This window comes from Aquarana catesbeiana, linkage group LG04, assembly GCF_042186555.1.
Source record: "Aquarana catesbeiana isolate 2022-GZ linkage group LG04, ASM4218655v1, whole genome shotgun sequence".
Classification (NCBI taxonomy): Eukaryota; Metazoa; Chordata; class Amphibia; order Anura; family Ranidae; genus Aquarana; species Aquarana catesbeiana.
The window spans coordinates 240627936-240651611 of record NC_133327.1 but is presented as its reverse complement, the minus strand read 5'-3'; the positions used below and the strand labels follow the sequence as shown (position 1 = coordinate 240651611).

General features: G+C 42.9%; 1 long non-coding RNA gene across 1 annotated transcript; it reads left to right on the top strand.

The window, feature by feature from the left end:
* Nucleotides 1–296: 296 nt before the first annotated feature.
* On the top strand, nt 297–10967 carry LOC141139801 (uncharacterized). Its single transcript, XR_012243812.1, has 4 exons — nt 297–591; nt 10359–10445; nt 10533–10642; nt 10770–10967. It is a non-coding gene; the product is annotated as an uncharacterized lncRNA (long non-coding RNA).
* Nucleotides 10968–23676: the final 12709 nt, after the last annotated feature.

Here is a 23676-nt window from a genome sequence, read left to right as displayed (position 1 = left end):
ACCAACTGGCCCACCCCGAACAGCCCGGCGCACACTGTGGTACCTAACCAGAGCGGAGCCAGCCTGACAGCGGGCCCCGGCCTGCACACATAAAAGAGTGGGGGGGCTCTTCCACTCTGACCTCCTACTCCATGGGGCCCATTGCTGGCTCCCACTGGCCTCACCGACCCCGCACAGTACCTGACCGAAACAGAGCCTGCCTGATAGCCCGCCCCGACCTGCACACACGTGGGATCCGCCCACCTCTCCACCCTCCTCTGCATCCAGGCAGCTGGTCTGCTCTGACGGCAGTTGCCATGTGTTAAAGATGGCCTGGGTTGGGGGGTGTGTCCGGATGTGAAAGGAGTTAGACGTGAGAGAGAGGAGCTCCAGAAATCCTGACCCTAATCATTAGCCATCCGAGCACTAAGCAGCCTAAATCTGCTATATTTCTTCCCCAGACTGTCCCTATACCTGTCTGGCTGCACCCGGTGGCTATATTGAGCAAGATCTGTCCGGGACTGGACAGGGAGACACGGATCCTGCACATCCGCGGCCACCGCCATCTTCCCGGCCTACATCCTCATGGAGGGAGCTGCTTCCGGCCTGGAGGTACAGTAGGGGACTCCCTCAGCATCCAGCCTGCCCTGTATTGTGCCTGGTGGGGTCCGGTGATCCACGGGGCCAAGAGGATTGCTTGTGGCGTCCGCGATCTGGTGCGGCCTAGTGAAGCCTGCCGCCCACCGCATTTTCCTAAGAGGCTGGCCCATGGAGGGGCGCCGCGGCCGGTACGAACTGTAATCCAGGGCGCGGATGAGGCAGATATCGGCCTGTTCACCATCCTACTATGCCCTGATAGCTTTTGGGTGGAATCAGCCTGTGTAGGCTGGGGACAGAGTACAAGGGCCCAGAGCTACCCACATTCTCCTGAATACACCCCAGCTCTCTGACAGTAATCCTTAGTTACCCCATCATTTTGCCAAGATCAGCTCAGTGTTGACTAGAAACTATAAATAATAAGAATATATTCAGCGCTGACTTACAATAGGACAAATTTCACAATAAATGCTAGCAGACACTCAAAGGTAAATTCAACAACACCTCTCATATATACAAAGAAACAAACAGTGCTGCGCAAATATTAAATGTCCATATATAGAATAGATGCATGAAGAGGAGCAGATAAAGTATAAAGGTGAGACCACCGGTGAACACTCAAGACGACAGGAATTGTTACTCCAGTGACTATAGTCCCTTCACCACACATGGATGGTCCCTCACCCCTTAGCGATTTGACCTGAGACAGGTCACACAGCTCATACACAATACAATGGGTGGAATGGTCGAGGTAGTAATAGCCCCATTTTCAACAAAAAAACAGCACTCAGATCCAAGTGCCGGTGAGACAGCGTGTAATCGTGTCAGAAGCAGATGACCATGGGTGACGTCATGCGGTCCTAGCCCCCGTACGCGTTACGTCCGAAGGCGGGACTTCCTCAGCGTGGGGCTTGAATAGAAACTGCCTGTGAGAGCTGGCAGCAGTGTTCAAGGACCCAGCACTATTCATATCCTCCTGCTCCTGTCCCAGCTTGTTGAAAAATAGCTCTCAGATACCCCATCATTCTGCCAAACACTGTGAGGGCTGAGGGCCGTGTTCAGGGCACACTATAATTCACATCCTGCTGCCTCCATCCCGGTTCTCTGTCCTGATACCCTACAGCAAGTGGTCTCCTGGCCGGTAGACGGCAGCAGTGTGATTGGGGGCACCTCCGGATTCCTTAGATGCCATCCAAACGGCGATCGACAAGAAAACAGCCGCCTCCCAGGACACAGAGCTCTCCGGCAGTGACACGTGCGGCGGTTGTCGCGCCCTCCGGTGCAGAACGAGCTGCGGCCATACAAACAGCCCTACAGCTCTTGAGGGACATGGAGCAGAACGTAGAAGAACCGCAGCAGCCCTCAGATATGGAGCAAACGCAAGCTACCGATTCCACTGCAGCCATCCTGGCGGCCATTGAGGAGAGTAAAACCATGGTCATGGGGAGGATAGATACACTGGCCATAGAGTGTGGTCTTATTCGTCAAGACATGGACAAGTTAAGGGGCCGTGTCACTGTTGCTGAGAATCGTATTTCGGAGATCGAGGATACAGTGGCTGCCACTACCCAAAATGTCGCTGACCTGCAACGTATGGTTAAAACCCTGATGGCGCGCTCTGAAGATGCTGAAAATAGACTGCGCCGCAATAATGTGCGTGTGGTGGGCCTTCCTGAGGGCGCGGAGGGTTCCCATCCAGCCAGCTTTGCTGAAAATTTCTTTAAAGACATCCTCAATTTACAGCAAGTATCCTCAGCTTACATTGTGGAGCGCGCTCATAGGGTCCCCACGGGCCCGAGACCACAAGGCGCCTTGCCCAGACCATTCCTGGTGAGATTTCTAAACTACCGGGATAGAGATCTTATCCTGGCTGAAGCCCGGAAGAAACAACAGCTCCGGTTTGAGAATACGACCCTGCATTTTTTCCAGGATTTTTCCCCGGAACTGCAGCAACGCCGTCGCACGTTTGTGGAGGTTCGGAAGCGGCTCCAAGAAAAGGGACTCACATATAGTATGCTGTACCCGAGTAAGCTCCGAGTTGAACACCGGAGCACTGTGAAATTCTTTGAGGTCCCCTCGGATGTCTCAGATTGGCTGGATACCTTGACATGAAGTGAATCATTGTTGATTTTTGTTTGCTTTTTTTTTTTTTTGTTCTTTACCATAATCCGGTACAGTGAAGGCTGATTGTACACTGGCGAGTGCATACACTTGACTATGCTCTTATCCAAAGTTCTTCTTCCCAATAGGTTTAATGGTCGTATGCCTTGTCAGGGGATACATTTGTAAGGACCCTGCCTGTACTGCATTAAACATTCCTTTCAAGATGTTGCAGCATGTGCCTAGCTGCTTGGTGCTACAATATACATGGAGCCAGATGCTCTCTCTGCAAAGAGTACCCACAAAAGCGGGTAGTGTTAGTGTTCACCCTCTGAACTTTTTTGTTCCTTTTATGGAACGTATAAATTAAGTACAAGACAATTTTCCAGTTTTGTATTTTTTTGGGGTTTGGGGATCAATTCTGCCGGCTGATGCGGGGTTTGTGGTTTTTTTTTTCTGTTTTCTTCCCCATTTTTTTAAGCTGGCAAGACAGGGAATTGTTTTGGAGTGAAGTTTGTGTTCAAGTCCTCTCTTATGTTTTGTTTTTGTGTATTTGCTTCACCTTTCTGGTGGTCGTCTGTTTGTGGTGTCATCCTCGGAACTGCATGGTTGGCAGATCGAGGGACACTCCGAAACAGGCTCCACCAAAAAGTAATGTTTGTAGGTGGATAAATGTTTTTCTTCAGCATACTGTATGGCTCTTTGTGCTCCTAGGCCTCCATCTAGTGGCAAATTTCTGAATTATAGTCATGTCTTTGAATATTAACATCATCTCCTGGAATGTCAGAGGTTTGAATTCAAAATTCAAGAGAGCTTTGGTGCTGAAATTTTTACATGCCCAACATCCTCATATAATGTTTTTACAGGAAACTCATTTACTAGGCAATAAAATTTTAGCCATGAAACAACCCTGGATACACAGAGCCATACATGCCACTTATTCCTCCTATGCTAGAGGTGTGTCTATCTTGTTGCAGAAGTCCTTACCTTGTTCCGTAGAAACGGTGATTACAGATCCTGGGGGCAGATACTTAGTGGTAATAATTGAAGTTTATTCCCGTAGGTTGGCCCTGGTTAATGTATATATTCCCCCTCCTTTTACAGGGAATATCCTGTATGAGGTGTTGGAAAAATTGGCACCACATGCTCCATTTCAGTTATTGGTGGCCGGAGATTTGAATAATATTCTTAATTATACATTAGACACATCCAATCCACATAGGGCTCCGAACCACGACTTGTCGCATTGGGCAGAAGCAGCGGGTCTCACAGAGATCTGGCGGTGGAAGCATCCCACGGACAGATGCTATTCATATTTGTCCTCGGTACATGCTTCGTCTTCCAGAATAGACCTGGCGTTCGCCAATGGGACATTATTATCACTGGTGACTGGGGCGGCCTATCTTCCAGGAGGCTTATCAGATCACACCCCACTGCTGATTACCTTGCAGTTGGACTCCCGGAGCTCAATGAGAGCTTGACGTTTGTCTCCTAGGTGGGTTGACGAACTCACTGTGAAGGAGATGCTGAAACCGCACATTGATACGTATTGGCAGATTAATGAAGGATCAGCAACGGTTCACACTGAGTAGGAGGCCTTCAAGGCCACAACTTGGGGGGTATACATATCAGCCATAAAATCACTGAGAACAGAGCAGAATAGTGTAGAAAAACAACTTCAAGACAAAGAGCAAGAATGCGCTAAGGCACATGCTGATCACCCTCCCCTGCCACGTTGGCTCAGTTGCGGTTCGCAAGGAGGAATATATCTCTCCATTATCATGAGGTGACTACTTGCCAGTTGCAACGGAGTGCAGCAAGAGTCTTTGAAAAAGGAGATAAAAATGGTAAACTATTAGCTTTACTGACGACAGGGGACACGTCCCCGACAGTAGTTCCCTGCATAATGTCTCCGTCCGGACAAATATTGAGAGACGGAGAAGACATACTACGGGAGTTTGTGTCCTTCTATTGGTCACTATCCTCCCCTATAGATTCATACGACACTGAGGACCTTAGGGACACCTTGGGGGCCCTACAGTTGCCTGGGTTGCCAGAGGAATCTAGCAGTTTTCTGGATGCTGAGTTCATGGAGGAGGAGGTAGCCTCGGCAGTAGGGTCATTCCCTAGTGGTAAGGCTCCTGGACCCGACGGTCTGCCAATTGAGTGGTACCGCCATTACTCTGAGACCTTGGTGCCCAGACTGCTTCAATTATACACAGAATGTTTTCAAAAGGGAAGCCTCCCCCTCTCCTTTTATGAGGCTCACATTGTATTGTTGGCTAAACCAGATAAGGACCCATTACATGTTCATCATATGTTCATCATATAGGCCCATTTCATTATTAAATATGGACTTCAAAATACTGACCAAACTGTTAGCTACTAGATTGATGTTGGTCCTGCATCAGGTTTTCTCCCCAGACCAAACGGGGTTTATGCCCAAAAAGGCCACGGATATTAACTTGCGCAGGATTTTCACTCACACGCAGCTGGGCCCAGATATTTCCAGCGGTGGAATACTGGTCTTTCTAGATTTGGAAAAGGCCTTTGATTCCGTGGATTGGAATTACATGAGGGTGGTATTGGAGGTACTTGGATTTGGTCCTAGGTTCCGGAAGTGGATCGACATTCTATATCATTGTCCTACAGCAGCAATAAAGTTAAATAATATGTTATCCGAATTTTTTCCAATATATAGGGGCACTCGCCAAGGATGCCCTTTATCCCCGGGTCTTTTCTCTATCATGATTGAACCCTTGGCTGCGGCTTTGAGAGCCTCTGAGGAGGTACAAGGGATAACGGTGGATAGCCAGACTGAAAAAACAGCACTATATGCGGATGATATGGTTCTTTTTTTGCGAGACTCCAAGAATTCCCTGTCGGCAGCTTTAGACATCCTAAACACCTTTGCTCACTTTTCGGGTCTGAGGGTCAACTGGGGGAAATCCCAGATTCTATCACTCAAGACGCCATCTCCCAGGTGTGAGATTCCCACAGATTGTCCTTTGCAGAGGGTAGAAGTGATTAAATATCTGGGGTTACACATATCCAACTCCGTATCAGACTTTATTGCGTTGAATGTCGATCCGCTTCTGACTAAACCAAAATCCAGGCTGCAGGCATGGCAGAATTTACCATTGACACTCATAGGTAGAGTGAACTTAGTGAAAATGACATTTTTGCCTCTGTTTCTGTATATATTTCGGAACTCCCCTGTTTGGATTCCGAGATATATATTCAAAAGAATAGATCAGCTCATAACGACTTTCATGTGGCAGGGACGATACCCCTGCATTAAACTTCGGGTGCTGCAGCTGCCGTGGAAACAAGGGTGATTGGCGGTCCCAGACTTTCATAGATATTTCTTAGCGGGTCAGCTAGTAATTATACATAGGTGGTTTGTTATGCCTGAAGATGACACTGCTAACACTCTAGAGGCAGCGGTTGTTGGTTCTTATGAGGCACTGAGACATCTCCCGTTTCGGGGTTTCAGGGCTCTGTATAGACTCACGATATCCATGCGTGCGACTAGTAGGGCATGGGTGGCGGTGACCAAGCTGGGTAATGCGTCTGAAATTTCTCCTCACACACCACTTTGGAAGAATCCTACATTAGCACACTTTTATGAGTATCCAGATCCGGTTATCTGGACTAAATTTGGTATTAAGACACTGAAAGACATAGTGGGTGGTGGGGAACTTCTACAGTTTGACGCCCTTAAAGTTTAATCTTCCCAACACTCACCTGTTCCGTTATTTTCAGCTCAGGCATGCATATAATGCCCAGTTTGGAAATAATGGAATTACCCTGAAAATGAGTGATATTGAGTCTTTACTGAGGAGGCTTCAAAGAGAACTAAAAAGAATAATAAACTGACGAGCGGGACAACCTTGTGGACCATACCTCTACCTTTCAACCCTTTTTCTTCTTTCTCTTTCCTTTTCTCCACCTTATGATTAAAGCTCATTATCAGAATTTATTTGACCTATATACACTCTACTTGTAAACAATATGTATAGTAGGTATAAATCATTTAAATACCTACAAAAGTAACTAAGGAAATGATATATATCTTTAATTTAGGTTTACGTGAACCCAATGTTTAATATTTGAAATTTCATGATATTTACCTATATAAACCCTACTGTAGAACAATGAGCTTACTTTATAGATCCTTGTAAACTTACTTTATGTATCTTTATGTATCTTTATAACATTGTATACTCAATAAACTTCTTTTGACAAGGAGTCTTTACTGAGGGAGAACACTTTGGACAAGGCCTTGTCTACAATCTACAAACAACTGTTCGGTGAGGGGGGAGATCTCCTTGCGAAGTGTTGGGCGGTGTGGGATGAGATGTTCCCCCAGATGGACGGGGATGACTGGGACGATGTATGGGACATTAATTTTACTAGATTGGTTTCTGCTAGAGACCAGCTCATTCAATTCAAATTCTTTCATCGCATATATCTTACTCCAGCTAGATTAGCTGGAATGTTCCCTACCCGGTCACCTAGTTGCTGGTGGTGCAGCTCCCTCACTGCTGATTTCATGCATGTTTTCTGGAATTGCTCGAACATTCAAGCATTTTGGAAGGGAGTTACAGAATGTATAGCAGAAGTAACAGCCATTCCTATACAGCCCACAATAGAGGTGTGCCTTTTGGGGTTGGTGGACAATCTAGCCCCAAAGAGAGTGACTCGTACTTTGCTAACGATCCTAATCTATTACGCTAGAAAAATGATAGTGTTGTCATGGAAAAAGCCTAATCCTCCATCTGTATCAGCGTGGAAGGGTGTGGTGAATAGGGCTGCACCTTTATACAAGGCTACATACATTAGCAGGGGCATACCACAAAAATTTGATACAGTGTGGGGCAGTTGGATGAATAGTGAAACTACGGTGGCGGATTGAGTGGTACCTAATGGAATATGCTTTTAGTGGGTTTTAACATGTATGTAACTATCTGACATATCCTAACGTTTTCATTGACTGATATTGTGATATTGTGATATTATTTTTTATTTTTACTGAACGAAGGTCTGGAGGAAGGAGGAGTGAGCCAATGCTGAAGAACTGTAAATAGTTTATTTTGTGTGTGGCCCAATGGGTCTTGTATGTTCTTGTTATGGTATGTTAAAAAAAAGCAATAAATAAAACTTTTCAAAAAAAAGATGGCCTGGGTTGTGACCTGTGATCTGGGCCTCTCGGACGCCCCTTACTTGTGTACTGGCTGTACCCCCCTGATGGCAGCTCTGCCTCAGCCTATGGATGGGCAGGGAAAGTGGTGACGGGAGGAGTAAAAGCAATTACAGTCAATAGAAAGTGGAGTGAGAAGAGCAGGAGGGAGACAGCTGAAACATCGTCGGTTGTTAAGGATGCAGCGGCCCCACTCCTTAACAACCGATAATTTCTGGCATTCTTTTGTATACAGAACTGAACCTGAAGGTATCGGTTTCTAGTATCAGCGCATTTGCACAAGTACCGATACTTGTGCAAATGCTTAGTATCGGCATCGATATCGATGCCAGTATCGGTGCAACCCTACTGCAGACTGTTCCTCCGACTCAGGTCTGTACTTCATTTATGGAGCGGGAGGAAGTATCAACTACAAGTGCACTGACATCACTGCATTTGCTCTATTGAGAACTACAATCTCTCTGCCGCAGTGGAAGATGAGACTTGTCTTTTTTTCATTCACGGATCTCTGTGACGCAACTGTGCTGGTGGAGCCACACGCAGCCACATGTATTTCAAATATGACAGGGGTCAGCAGGAAGAAGAATCTTGGCCACTAATGGACACTGGCAGTAGGGGGGAACTATTTTTCAATTGGAGTGTAAGGACTGCTGTGGCACCAGCCTCAGAGTAAGCAGGCAGCCACATTTGCCATTACTGCTTCTGTAGCAGCCCTGACAGTCCCTGACGGAGTGAAATGCATCTGCACTCCTCCTTTTCCTGTATCTCCATCTCCCTCTCTGTTTTTGTGGCAGTATCAAGGAGAGCTCCGCTGCCTGTGCCCACTGCTAATGTTCTAGTGTTCTGACTCATCCTGACTGAATGCCTAGGTTTCAATTGAATGATTGTTGCATAGGACAGGAGGAAATATAGATATATATATTGTTGCTGCCGAGGAGGGTCTGTTGTTGCTGCTAGGGGGCCAGTTTTTGCTGCTGGGGTATTTCTTGTTGCTGGTGAACTTATTGTTGCTGATGGGATCTATTGTTGCTGTGGAGGGTCTATTGCTGGGGACAGTGGGGGTGGTTGTTGCTACTGCTGCAATAACGCACTCTAAGGGCTCATGCACACAGGCACTTAGAGCTGTATAGTGTAAAAACTGAGTGTGATTCGGTGCTGGCGAGTCACAAGTCTTGCTTACAGTTACTGGAAGTCAGTGTAAAGTTATGTAAACCACGCAATATGTGCTAGAGAAAATTGAAAGAAATTACAAAAAATCTTAAAGTAGAACTACAGGCAAAACTTTTTTTTTCATTTTGGATACATCAAGGGAAGGGTATAACCCCTGTCAGATTTTTTTTTTCGACATCTGTGTCCCAGAGAATTTTCTTTAGATTCCTGTTCCGTAGCCAAACAGGAAGTGAGAGGAAATTCCTGCAAGTTACAGGAATAACCTTGGGGACCACCAGGTCACCAGAAATGGTGTTCCTATTGGAAGATTTTCCCACTTTCACTTTTTTGGGGACAACCCAAAATTTGGGTTTTTCTTTTACTTTCACTTTCAATGATTATTGTAAACAGGATAAATAGAAAGGGTGAATCTGCTTAACAGGAGTAAAGTCAGCAATAAAAACTGACAAGCATTCTAATCCCTCTGTAATTTATCTAAAAGAAAAGAAATAAAAAATAACTAAAAGACAATATAAAAATAACGAAAAGAAATAATGTGTTGCACTTTCTAAATGATCTCACAGTGCATTACATAATATAAAAACACAATATATCAATCTATAAATCATAAGTGACAAATCATAAAAGGACGAAAGAATCATATAAAGATTTAAATAAAGTGTCCAAAATAAATCCCAGAGTAGATGAAATATGCGCCTTTTCAAACAAGATTGTATCTGTGGTATCATCAAAACACACCTTCATCCAAAGTGATAATAAGATGTACGCTTAACAACTATGATGCCCTTTTTCAAGAGTGGTCATATAGCGCTTCAATAGTTTCCATATGCAGCATGTCAATGGCACCTTCAATACATCAGTTATAGTCACCTTATAGCATTACTGCGGTGCTATTTATTGACCAAAGCGTAATTTGATTTATTTTGCCTTCTAGACCTCTGTGTATGTTGCCACCGGTGTTTGACTATATCTGCTGCCTTGCAAATGCAGGGTATCGGATGTTGATTCTCACACCGGTTATTTAGTAAATTTGCAATTGAGCGCTGCTCATGATCCGAGCAGTTAGTTTAATTTGCAATGAGTTGACAGGAAACTAACACTAATTAAGAAATTTTAGATTTTTCTAGAGCTCAGTCTACCCTCTGCTGGTTCTTTGGAAGGTTTTTAATAAGTCATTTGATCATTGACCCTCTAATTAATACCATAGAGGTATTTGACTATGTTTGTGATTCTAATGACCGTTATGGTTAAACAAGGGATATTGCCATTTGCCACTTCATTTATTTTATGTATTTTATACTCTATATAGGAGCTAACAGGACTGCGGGTCTGATTTAAAGATACGATACACTGACTTTTGTCCCGTTGTAGTGATTTTGGGGATACCCTCTGTCCAGTAAGTATTATATTGATATGGTTGTGATTGCATTGATTGTCCTTTATATTTCTTCAGAGGCTGACTTTCATTTTGTCCTCCTTATAGAATGGGGTACTGTGAATTATTGGCTGATTGATCTAGGGATGTTTCTCATTGATCTGGTTGCCTCTGGGTGGCACATGGCATGCCACATTTATAAGGGCTCTCTCTGATATGTGAGTGGCACTTCATATACACTGCTCCCCATATTACTTATGGGGACTATTTTATTATAAGATATCTGGCTGCATTTCTTATCCATTCTGTGAAATATGATATTTCCCTCCTCTCTCTTCTATACAGAATCCCTCTGCTTGCAGTTGAGGAGAAAAGGTCCCAAGGAAGCATAAAGCGAAACGTCGACCTCTCTGACTCAGCAGCATTAGGGACTTTACATATATACATTGTGTGGTTATACCAATTAGAGCGTTAACTTTCTTGTTTTTATTCTGTACTATTTTTTTATTTTGTAATATATAATAAATCAATTTCATAAAATTATATAGTTTCCTTTTTTTTGGTACCGGTAAAGTCTGTTCAAAATGTCCTATATCCCTTAAACAATTATAGCCACCTGGAAAGCCTTTCAACAAATAGCCATGTCCAGACTTCCAATATTAACATCATGCAAAGTAAACAAAAAAGCCTCTCCATTGTGTAAAAAAACCTTTAAAACATTTATTATGATAAAGAAATACACTTACAGAAGGTTAAAAACAATGCACATGTAAAAGCATCACCCAGCTGGCAACAAACATTGGACTTCCGGTACGCAATGACGTCAGTAGGAGGCTCTGCCGGACGCGTTTCCATGTATTATATAATGCACTGTGAGATCATTTAGAAAGCACAACACATTATTTATTTTAGTGGAAGTCAATGGCAAGCTGAAATACACAGCTGCTGTATGTACGGTATATATTGATCCACGCCCCCAGTGGTACCTGCATTCAGGGATGTAAGCATACAGTGACGTATGTTCTGAATACAGTATGGGCGAGTTCCTTTTCCTATTCTCTGGTCAGAAAGATGGCCTTAGCTTTTTGGTCTAATATTTCTTTCATACAAACAAATTGTTGAAATGGAATTCCAAGCAAACAGATTCAATATATTGCAGTGATTTATCCCAGACAGAACAGTTTAAGCCAGCTAGCCAGTATCTTATACTTGTTTGTCTTTCTCTACCACTGAGTATATTGGAAAGTCCATATCTTTGTGGACTTGGAGGGATATGGTCTCTCCATTTTACTCTATGGCAAAGTCAGATGGTTTATAGAAGAGCTGAAACGCCATCTAGCCCAAAGCAGGCCATGGTAAAGGAACACAGGCTGATCTGAGCTATGTTATAGGGCATATACAGCACAGTAGTTGGAAAGGACAAGGGGAGCTTGTTAAAGTATATGTCCAGGCAAGACCTCTTTCTGATTTTGATGAAGTGGGGAAGGTTTGAAACCCTTGTCTGCTTTTTATTGCTATTCATGTTCTGTTAAAAAGATTAATTCAGACTTACTTGTAATAGAGTAGTAGGAACCTGATATTTTACATCTGATCCCTGCACATTTCCTTGAATGATCCTGCCTTGAATTTTGTTTGTCCAGAACCTTGAACTCTTTGCTCCTCCCATGAATTTCCTGATTTAAGCCATGTCTCTGCACTTCCTGTTTGCCAGATTATTGTGCTCTCTCCAGTCAGTGTCTAACTTTTGTCTTTCCTGCTGTCATCTGTATCTTTACTACCATTTGTTACTGTACCCTGGCTTGTTCCTCAACTATGCTTCAGATTGATCCCAACCTGCAGCTACTCGTTACCAACCTTTGGCTTGTTTACTGGCTACGCTTATGTTTGATATTCACCTGCTATGTTCGCTACTGGACCCTGGCTTGCTCACCTCCTGGTGGGGCGATCTTGAGGACCGCAACCTGGCACTAACACACAGATAAACCCATCTCCACCATCAGGAGCTCTGGTGAACATCGGTTAGTACTTAGACCCTGCACTTCAGATGAGCCTGCTTTTATTTGTCAGGGTAACCTGATTGTATACCAATACTGCTGGTTGGTGGGAGTCCCTCTACTGCTATAGCTACTGGTCTCTGAGCCTGACCCCTGATCGTGACACGGTGTCTCCTGTAGTTTCTGCAGGCACCACTATATGTTCCTGGTCTACCTGTTTTTTTCCCTTGGGAAAGTTAGCTTCAGTTTATGGGTAGTCCTGTACAGAGGTTGCTAGGTAGCCTTTATGACAATCAACCAGGCTCTACATGAGGAGATATAAGTACCAGGTGGGGGGAGTCGGAGAGTCCTGCATGGAAAGAGAGCAGAAAGGACAACTCAGTACTATTTAAGTGGTAAAAAGGCCCACATGACTGTTTCTTCCAGGGAGTGCAGTCGCAATAAGAGCTTTCTTGGGTGGGTGGGCATGGCTATGTAAAGCACAGTGTAGATATTTGACAGCACACTACTTCAAGCCAAGTGTATAAGAGTCCAAACTTTTTTTTATTGAAGTATGATAACATCACAAACAAGAGCGTGCAACATTTAAGAGCCCCACAGGACCCCTTTTTTAGACATGTGATAAAGTATAGCAATTGTGAAAAATATTTAAATAGACATCCACCAATCAGGAACAAGCAAAAACAAGGTACCACCCATCAATACTATGTAAGCGGTGAAAAGGCCCACATGACTGTCCCTTCCAGGGAGCGCCGTTGCACTCAGATACAATTTTCCTTTCCTGGGGGAGTGGGCATGGTCAGTGCTATATAAAAGACCCCTTGTGGGCTTCTTCCCTGGAGGAGCAAGCAATTTCTCTGATTTCTCTGGTTCTCTGGTTGGTGCTGTGACCAAGGTGATTTGCCGAAACCCGTCAACCCTTAAATCTTTTTACATGTACCAATAAACATTTACATTTGGATATGGACATGGAGTTACCGGCTTTTCCTACTTTGACTGTTGCCTAAGTGTTGTCCAGAGGGCACAACAGCCTGAGCGCCCTATTGTGGACTCTATTTCTATACTCTGGAGACTCCCTTGGTGAGAGTGCTGCATTCCTTTTCATTTATCAAGCAATTTCTCTGGTTACTGGTCAGGCTGGACTAATTTGTAAGCAAGAGAAGCAATGTAGACATGTTTCCCTTCAGAACCAACAGATAGGCCTCAGGTGTGCAGTGTTAGATGGAAGAGTACAGTTTTACCGGCCATACCAGTGTCAAATTCTGAAAGATTTTTCATTTGAAAATTGCAGCTTTGAATAATTGTTCAATTTTTGACTATTAGTGGGGCCTCAGCAAAAGCCGATTTTCATACAGCCATCAAATTTGAGTGATCGGGCATGATGGAAATTTTTCGAAAAACAAACTAATTTCTAATCAATGATGGGAGAATCATGCAAGAAATTGAAACGAAAAATAAATGCACATGAGCTGTGATTTGGAAAGAAAAGAAGATGTCCCGGCCACAAATTTTCTTTTCCGAACTAACATGAGGTGAAATTGAAAGACTGGTTGATTAGATTTCTAAATCAATGGTGGCACCATCAGATTACAAAACGTGCAACATTTTCTATCAACAAATCATATGGAATTCGACCCATGTATAGCCTACATTAGTATGCATTATATTATTATGCACAGCAGCACTCCTCCAGATATACTTGACAGTGATGAAGTAAACATACTGTAAGATTAAAATGTTCATGTTACAGATTTTACCATGCAGATTATCTTGAGACATGTCTAATTGTTCAGTAAAAAGCACAAAACGAGGAAATGTCTTGATAATGTGTTCGGTGAAGACTATCTGCATGTAAAGTGTGTTTAGTTTGCTATATGGCTGCAGGTAGTCAGAACTAGTGACAACGCTGCCTTTCAAAGTGCTGTACTGGTCATGAGGTCTCGATGAACCCGACCTGCAACAACAGCATTAAGGCCAATATGATATAAATACTAAAGCGCTGATATGATTTAAAAAACTGATAAAATTACAAAAGGTTACTAAAGGACATCAGCTGCAATCATTCAAAAAGTGATCTGACACTAATAAAGTAATTTACTATGTGATAATAGTGTGCTAATATCAACCTACTAGTAATTGCACAGTGCCCTCTAACATATGCACATAAAAACATAAAAATGCACATAAACAATTGTGACGACAAATAATAAAGTTAATATAAATATAAATAACAGTGGTAAATATCACAATATAAACTAATCCTCCATATGTGAATAAATAAATAATAGTTCAATAATCACCACCACCTATAAAGTGCCCATTCACCTTCTAAGCTAGGCACAAATTGTCACTCGAATTTCCACATACATGTAACGATCTGATTGACTCCAAAGTGTGGTATTTCAAAGTGGAATTTATTTGCCAAGAGAACTTGTTGCTTCTCCGCTCATCTTTGGTAAATAAAACTTTTTACTTCTCCATGGATGTTGACTCTCAAATAAAAGGAATAAATAACATCGCGCAATATTTTATGAACAGCTGTGCTCAGTGAAACTGAAAATGAATACACTCACATATGCACAAATGTATCAAGCGTATCGTAACAGTCAGGCTCGTTAGCTTACTCCTCCTCACTACACCTCCCGTGCAAATGAACACTGGAGAGACGTCACTGGCTCCTCCCGACACGTTGCGTCACAGTGACTTTTTCAAGGGAATAATCCTTAATAAGCATTAATCCTTAATAAGCATTAAGGCCACCTACAACTTCATTGTGATGCAAAATGTAAGCTTAATAACAAGGTCCTGTTTGGCTGTGGCGTGTAAGCCTGAACAAAGGAATTTGTTTCCAACCTTTCTTGCCGTAATTCTTCACCATAAGCCCTTGGCATGGAAACTGAATAAACAACTCAATGCTAGGGGCTACTATATATATTGTCAAAATTAAAATGTTTTCACCAGACAGGCACTGAACATTTCCAACAGCAACACAAACAGAAACAGATTTTTTTTGTGAGTAGGGGAACCTAGAACCCCCTACCAGTGTTTTATTACTGTCTGTTTCCTTTTTGTAGATTTTCCTCACTTCCTGTCTGGTAAAACTGCTGTCATGACCAGAAGTTAGGGATCCAAGTTAGCAGTAAAAACATGAAGGGAGTTCTAATTCTTCCCTACTCTCCAACACAAAATAAAAAAATTGGACTGGACTAAGGCATTGTTTACACAGGGTGTATGAACCTATACTAGGGTGGCACAGTGGTGTTCCAATCCCAACCATGACACTACCTGCCTGGAGTTTGCATGTTCTCCCTGTGTCTGCGTGGGTTTCCTCCGGGTACTCCGGTTTCCTCCCACACTCCAAAGACATGCTGATAGGTTAATTGGATCCTGTCTAAATTGGCCCTAGTATGTATGAATGTGAGTTAGGGACCTTAGATTGTAAGCTCCTTGAGGGTGTAGGGACTGATGTGAATGTATATGTAAAGCGTTGCGTAAATTGATGGCGCTATATAAGTACCTGAAATAAATCAAATAAAGAAATAAAATACCACATGTGAGGGCTGTCCCTGTGCAGCTAGTCCTATTGTTGTCAGATGGAATGCAGTGGCTGCACAGACACAGCAGCTGCTCCCAAAGTGACACCTGTGCGCGTGCATGGCCCCAAATGCACCCAGGGTGCGGATTCATATTCCCTTGTGAACCAGGCCTTACACTTAAAGCTGATCTCCAGGGGGTGGGGAGCTGAAGTTACACTCCCCAGAGTTCAGTGAAGAGAGCTCTGAGCACTGGTTGGAGGGAAGGGACAGCCCCCCTTCACACAGCACACAGGAACAAAGCTGAGGCTGTCATTCGCAGGCTTTGTGCTGGAGCTCCCTCCCCTTTTACCTTTTTATATCTTGGCGTCAGGAAAACCTGTCAGAAGTGACTCATGCTGATAGCAGAGGAATAGTCAGCAGACATAGATTACACTTAGTGCCCTAAATTGAGACAAGTACACACTATAAAGGGATATGCTTTCTTTATATTTCATGTTGGAGGTTTACAACCACTTTAATGTGACTGTAGAGAAGAAGATGCATCTGCTTTTTTTCCCGGCTAAAGATATCTCCTAGCACTCTAATTGCTCCAGAGTGAGTTCTGAGATCAGCATGGTCTAGGACAGTGGCTGATGACTTTCTTGATGTGGAGGGCTTCAAGTCAGGTCTGGTTTCCAGCTAGTGGAAGTCAATAGAAAGGGCCACACATAACATTCAGTGAATATTCAGTGTCAGACACAGCAGATACATAACAGGATATAGTCAAAGACTATAGGCATTATACAAGAGATGATCAGAGACTGTGAATAAAAAAAACAAGAGATGGTCAGACCCTGTGGATAGAATACAAGAGATGATCAGAGACTGTGAACCTTGAAAAGGAGATGGTCAAATACTGCAGACATAGTACAGGAGATGGTCATATAGTACAGGAGATAATCAGAGGGTGCAGACATGATACAAGACATGATATGAGACTGCAGACGTGGTACAGAAAACATTCAGTGACTGCAGACATGATGCAAAAGATGGTCAGAGACAGCAAGCAAGATACATGGTCACTGTAGGCATGCTTCAGTCATAGATTAGAAACATTTTACATGAGATGTTGAAAATCAATGCTATGGGCAATGGGGAAACACAGATCCGTGTCTGAAAGAACCTTGAGGGCTGCAGAAAAAAGTACTAAAGGGAAAAACATGCCCCACCACAGAAGGCAATTTCCTTTTTTTACAGAAACTTTAAACAAAATGTACTATAGTATAACAATAGCATAGCTTTATTTTATTGCTCAGCCTTATTGCTATAAGTAAAGTAAAAGAAAGATCCCCAAAACATATAATGTTACTGCAGTAAGGGTAATTCCACATCCTTTCAGAACAGGTCTTATGACCAGTGATGAGTAATTGATCACATTGTGCCTGACAAAAGATCTTAAAGTATATGAGTCATTGATCACATTGTCCCTGATAGAACATCTTAAAGTATATATATTGTACAGGAAACCAAGAATGGGTTCTGGACGAGTGTTATGTTTCGCTCATATTTAAGTTATGGTCCCTTTAGTAGAAATGGTTGGTGCAGTCAGTGTAGTCAGGGGTTTTCACCCGTGCAGTGTTAGAGGTTCCGAGAGAGTTGGGCATAAAGGAGTGGGTTGACTTACAGTTCTCCCTGCATTAATAATTGCCTATTTGGGACCCGGAAATTTTGGAGGTTCATAGAAATATTTGGGTGGGAAAGAACCCTCCACCTTTGATTACGGGGACTCTGGACCCCAAAGGGTTAAACTTACCTCTAGGGATGCACTGACACTTTGTAATACTCACCGATACCAGTTACAGATACCTACCGCAACTGTTTGTTTACACTTCAGCTGTCAGCAATGGTACAAAGCATTGAAAAGTTATTTACAAATTAAATACCTTTTTTTTTTTCATTTTTCAATGTGAAATGTGTAAATATATGTTAAAGGTGTAAAAATATTAACGAACAAAGCAAACAGTAATTATCAATAGTTTATAAAATAGAAGTGAACAAAAAAAAACAGCAGGGAAATATGAATTAAATGGAGAAAGAGAATAAGGATTTAATTAAGGTTGATTTGAGTCAATTAAAGGTTAATAAGGGGTTAAACAGAGAAACATTTAATAAAAAATAAAACTGACAGGTTGCATTAAACTGACTTTATCTGCATATCGAAGTTCATTCCTTTGATCTGTAGAATAAACAAAAGATACAAAAATAAACAATGTTTTTTTCTATCTTTCTGTTTCAGGGAGTAATGATGTTGATAACGATTGCCCAGGTGCTTTATTTTTATTTTTTTGTTACATCTGCTTAAAAACAACATTGCTTAAAGCAACAACAAAGGGTAAAACTATATGTAGACAGGTAGCAACCTCAAAAATGTAACAAAGGTTCCAAGGTCTTGAGCAGGGACGTGCAGTAAGGTCAATGGCTGGTGAGGCACTGGCCAGTATCAGAGCCAGATACACACAGGTTACATACGCCGTGATCGTTAGAGCGAGAGCAATAATTCTAGTACTAGACCTCCTCTATAACTCTAAACATGTAACCTGCCTACATTGCCCAGGAAAGGAAGAACGATAAAGTTACACTGGCGGAGGCGGAGGCCAGAGCACAGGAACTAGAATCTAGATTTGCCCTAACTTCCAACCCTATCACAGCCCAGGATATGAAGGTAGCTTATCGGGAGGTGATGCTGCTTAGGGTGGCCAAGGTTAATAAACGACAGTTGACTCAAACGCAAAAGATTTTTGAACAGGGTGACAAGCCGGGTAGGCTACTAGCTTGGATCTCTAGGGAGCAATCCCCAGTTTCCACCATTGCCCGCCTGCGTAGGGATGACGGGACCACGGTGACAGACCCTGTTAATATCAATCTTTGCTTTAAAGAATTTTATGCTGCTCTATATTCCTCTAGGGCAAACTACTCACCAGAGGAGCTAAACAATTTTTTGGATGGGGTGACGCTCCCAACTCTCTCTGACGCCGCAAGGGAAAGCTTAGAAGCCCCGATCACACTGACAGAGGTTCAATTGGCATTGGGTTCTATGCAAACAGGGAAGACCCCAGGGGCAGATGGGATTCCCCCTGAATTTTATAAACAATACCTGGATGAACTGGCAGTTAGAATGCATGACATGTTTACAAAATCCCTACAGAATGACGACCTCCCACCATCTATGTCCCAAGCCATCATAGTGGTGATATCCAAACCTGGGAAGGACCCGCAACTATGTTCTTCGTACCGGCCCATTTCCCTCCTTAACTCTGACACCAAAGTACTCACTAAAATTCTTGCCAGGCGGTTGAATGAAGTAATACTTACCCTGATTCATGAAGATCAGTCAGGATTTATGCCGGGCAAGGGAACCGATATTAATCTACGTAGGTTGTATATGGTCTTGGCCTCTGGAGATGGGGATGGGGTTGATGAAATGGTGACCTCTCTCGATGCAGAGAAGGCCTTTGACTCCATAGAGTGGGGCTATCTCTGGGAGGTTCTCCGTAGATTCGGATTCGGTCCGTCCTTCATCTCCTGGGCTAGGTCAGTCTACAAGGCTCCAATGGCCAGAGTGCATACCAGAACAGTCTTGTCCTCCCCCTTCTCTTTGGGCAGGGGAACCCGGCAGGGGTGCCCCCTATCCCCGGGGCTTTTTGCTCTGGCTATTGAGCCTATGGTGGTGCTCCTCCGGGCCTCAACACAGGTTAAGGGAATTATTAGGGGTCCGCTCCAGGAAAAAGTGTCTTTATACGCTGACGACACATTACTGTATCTGAGAGATGATGGGAATTCACTGCAGACAGCCCTATCGATTATAGATATGTTTGGACAATTTTCAGGAATCCGGGTAAATTGGGGGAAGTCTGTGATATTTCCTCTACATTCTGGGGCAGGACGCCTGCAGGCGGATGGGCAGCTACAGAGGGTTCCCCAGTTTCGGTATCCAGGAGTGGAGATACATCGTGACTTAATGTAATTCTGACGGTGCTGACTTCTTTCATATAACTTGGTCTTGCCCTGAAGTGATGGAATTCTGGAAAAAAGTCCTAACTGACATTAATACTATCGGGAAGTTGTCAGTTCCATACAGCCCGATTCCTCTCCTCTTAGGTATATGTGACTTTTTGGAACTCCCGTGGGGTAAGAAGTTGTTCCTTTTTTATACTACGTTCTATGCTAGGAAAGCAATACTGCTGCAGTGGAACCAGCCCTTGCCACCTACTAAACAGCTATGGCAATTCCTGGTAAATGCAGCACTCCCGTTATACAAATTAACATATATGGGCAGGAACTGCCCCAAAAAGTTTGGGAAAATCTGGGCAGAATGGGTGAAGGCAAGGCACTTAACTATTGAATAGCTGTGACCGGGTGGACATTCAGAGGCGGGTTACCCCCCCCCCGCTTTCCCTCCCGCCACCCCCTCCCCATAGATTCCTGTTTCTTCATTTGTGTAACGGGTTAGGAGCTACTAGATATAAGATTGGTGATTATCTACTAGTGCAACTGCTGCTGATACTTGTGAATATGCAGATATGTGAAAAAGAAAGTTTGATTTATGATTGTATAACGGTATAACCTGGCAATGTAAAGTTTGTTTTAATTTGTTTGAAACTTTAAATAAACTTTATGTTAAAAAAACAAAACATGTAACCTGTAAAAAATTTTTAAAGCGTCGGCTATGGAGATTTTTAAGTACTGAAGTTTGGCGTCATTCCACAAGTGGGCACAATTTTAAAGAGTGACATGTTGGGTATCTATTTTCTTGGCGTAACCTCATCTTTCATAGTATATAAAAAAAATTGGGCTAATTTTAGTGTTTTTTTTTTATTCATGAAACAGTTTCTTTCCAAAAAAAGGTTTGAAAAATTGCTGCGCAAATACCGTGTAACATAAAAAGTTGCAACGACCACCATTTTATTGCCTAGGGTGTTTTATATATATATATATATATATATATATATATATATTGCACATGAAAAGTCTACACACCCCTGTTAAAATGTCAGGTTTCTGTGATGTAAAAAAAATGAGACAAAGATAAATAATTTCAGAACTTTTCCCACCTTCAATGTGACGTATAAACTGTAACACTCAGTTGAACAACAAACTGAAATCTTTTAGGTGGAGGGAAGTAAAAATAAAAAACTAAAATAATATGGTTGCATAAGTGTGCACACCCTTAAACTAATACTTTGTTGAAGTACCTTTTGATTTCATTACAGCACTCAGTCTTTTTGGGTATGAGTCTATCAGCATAGCACATCTTGACTTGGCAATAATTGCCCATTCTTCTTTGCCAAAAACACTCCAAATTTGTTAGATTGCGAGGGCATCTCCTGTGCACAGCCCTCTTCAGATCACTCCACAGATTTTTAATAGGATTCAGGTCTGGGCTCTGACTGGGCCATTCCAAAACTTTAATCTTCTTCTGGTGAGGCCATTCCTTTGTTGATTTGGATGTATGCTTTGAGTCATTGTCATGCTGAAAGATGAAGTTCCTCTTCATGTTCAGATTTCTAGCAGAAGCCTGAAGGTTTTGTGCCAGTATTGACTGGTATTTGGAACTTTAAAATTCCCTCTACCTTGACTAAGGCCCCTGTTCCAGCTGAAGAAAAATAGCCCTATAGCATGATGCTTCACGGTGGGTATGGTGTTCTTTTGGTGAAGTGCTGTGTTTTTTTGTGCCAAACATACATTTTGAAATAATAGCCAAAAAGTTCAACCTTGATTTCATCAGACCAGAACACATTTTCCCACATGCTTTTGGAAGACTTCAAATGTGATTTTGCAAAAATCTAATTAAATTCCAACTTCACTAACGGCTAAAATAAAGTACAAAAATTTTTAACAAGAGTCTACCATAGCAAATAGCATTACTCATATAAGACATAACGAACGTGTCAATGTTACAGCTGGTCTTCTTATGTAAATAGACAAAGAAATATACCAACTGAATGTTCATAGTCGGTGATTCTGCAACGTAAGACTGATAGGGTTTGCCAAATATTAATTTTCAATCTTGCCAAAATAAGAGGTTAATCTAAACTTGTCATAAAGTGTGTACTTAAAGGATTTGGAAAATATAGTAGTGAAAAACTTACTATCTTCTGGTCACGGTTCAAGCACAGGGAGAACGGTAGCACTTATTACTTCAAACCGATTCGCGGATCAGAGAAATCCACTGTAAAAGGAGTATCCAGTCACAAAGGAAAAGCAGGATTAGGAAATCAAGAGCAAGGAGAGAAGCAGACAAGAATAAGAGAAAGAGGGGTAAGGAGGCAGCACAGGGAATCAGGGGGAATTACCCTCCAGTGAGCAGGCACCACCAACTATCCCCAGGCCAAGAAGTAACTAACTGAAACTCGACTATCAGCCGGTATAGGTTGGGCCACTGTCTGCAGGTATCCATCTGTACAGGTGAAATATCTCTATGGCCTCCAACGCTCCCAGAAGACTTCCTCAGTATTATTCAGGGTGGTAGTTAATTCCTCCACACGTAAGATATCATTGACTTTGGTGTATCACATGACCTTGGTCGGGACTGTGACTGCCTCCAGAGTGAAGGAATGCAAGCTCTAGCTGAATTCACCAAATGTATAGTGAGAGATTTTTTGTATTTCCGGAAATGTATCCCCGTCAGGTGCAAGAGGTACGCCATTGGATTCCCACTTAGATCCATCGATGTCACATCCGCCCATAAGGGGGCACTGCCAGAATATATGAGCCATCATATCTACCACTTGATTGCAAGGCCAGCACATTTCCGAGACACTCCTATCCATTTTGTGGAGCAAGTGCTGTACACGGTACCATCTCAAGAGAACTTTATATCCCACTTCTTGATACTGGTTAGCAAGGTAAGATTTGTGGACCAAGATAAAAATCTCAATTGATTGAGCGGGTGTAAACTTAATCCCCAGATCCATTTCCCATTGATGTATGAATGACGGGAATGTACCATCTGAGGGCAACGCCTTGTATCCATAGAGCAAAGAAAGTGTGTGTTTGGTCTCCTCCCCATTCCTACAGATCGACTCAAATGGTGTAAGGGCCCTGGGTGAATAATGGTCTCTCTGAAAGGTCTGTAAAAAGTGTCAAAGTTGGGCGGTACTACAATAGTCCAAGGGAGGGTCCGAAAACCTGATTAGATCAGCCTGGGAAGGAAATCCTCCCTGTGGCCAAAAATTGAGAAGGCAGACCTTCCCCTGATGGCCTAATCTTCACAAGAGTCTATTGTGAAGCCAGGAGTGAAGTCAGGATTACAGAGGATCAGTGTCAAAGGCGAGGGCAATGGGGAAACATCCATTGTACGGAAAACTGATCTCGCTATCCGTAGAGAGGCGCCAATTAACTGGTGGTTCCGCATATCCTTAGGAAACTGAGATATCTGCCAAGTAAATGATCAGAGAGGAATGGAGGCATCCTCCTTCTCCATAGAGACCCACTGCTTAGAGCTCTCATTGCAATTCCAATCCACCACCCTCGAGAGATGTACTGCTCTATAGTATCTAAAGACCTCAGGGAGGCCTATACCTCAGTATCTAAAGATGTCAGGGAGGTTCTGTATGTATGCAAGACATACATACAGAACCCCCCCGAGAACACACGACACAAGTTGCTAATTCATGGGAAGTACAGAGTGAACCAGTGATGACTGCCTGAAAGTGAATGAAAAGTGTAATGTCAGTGTATTGA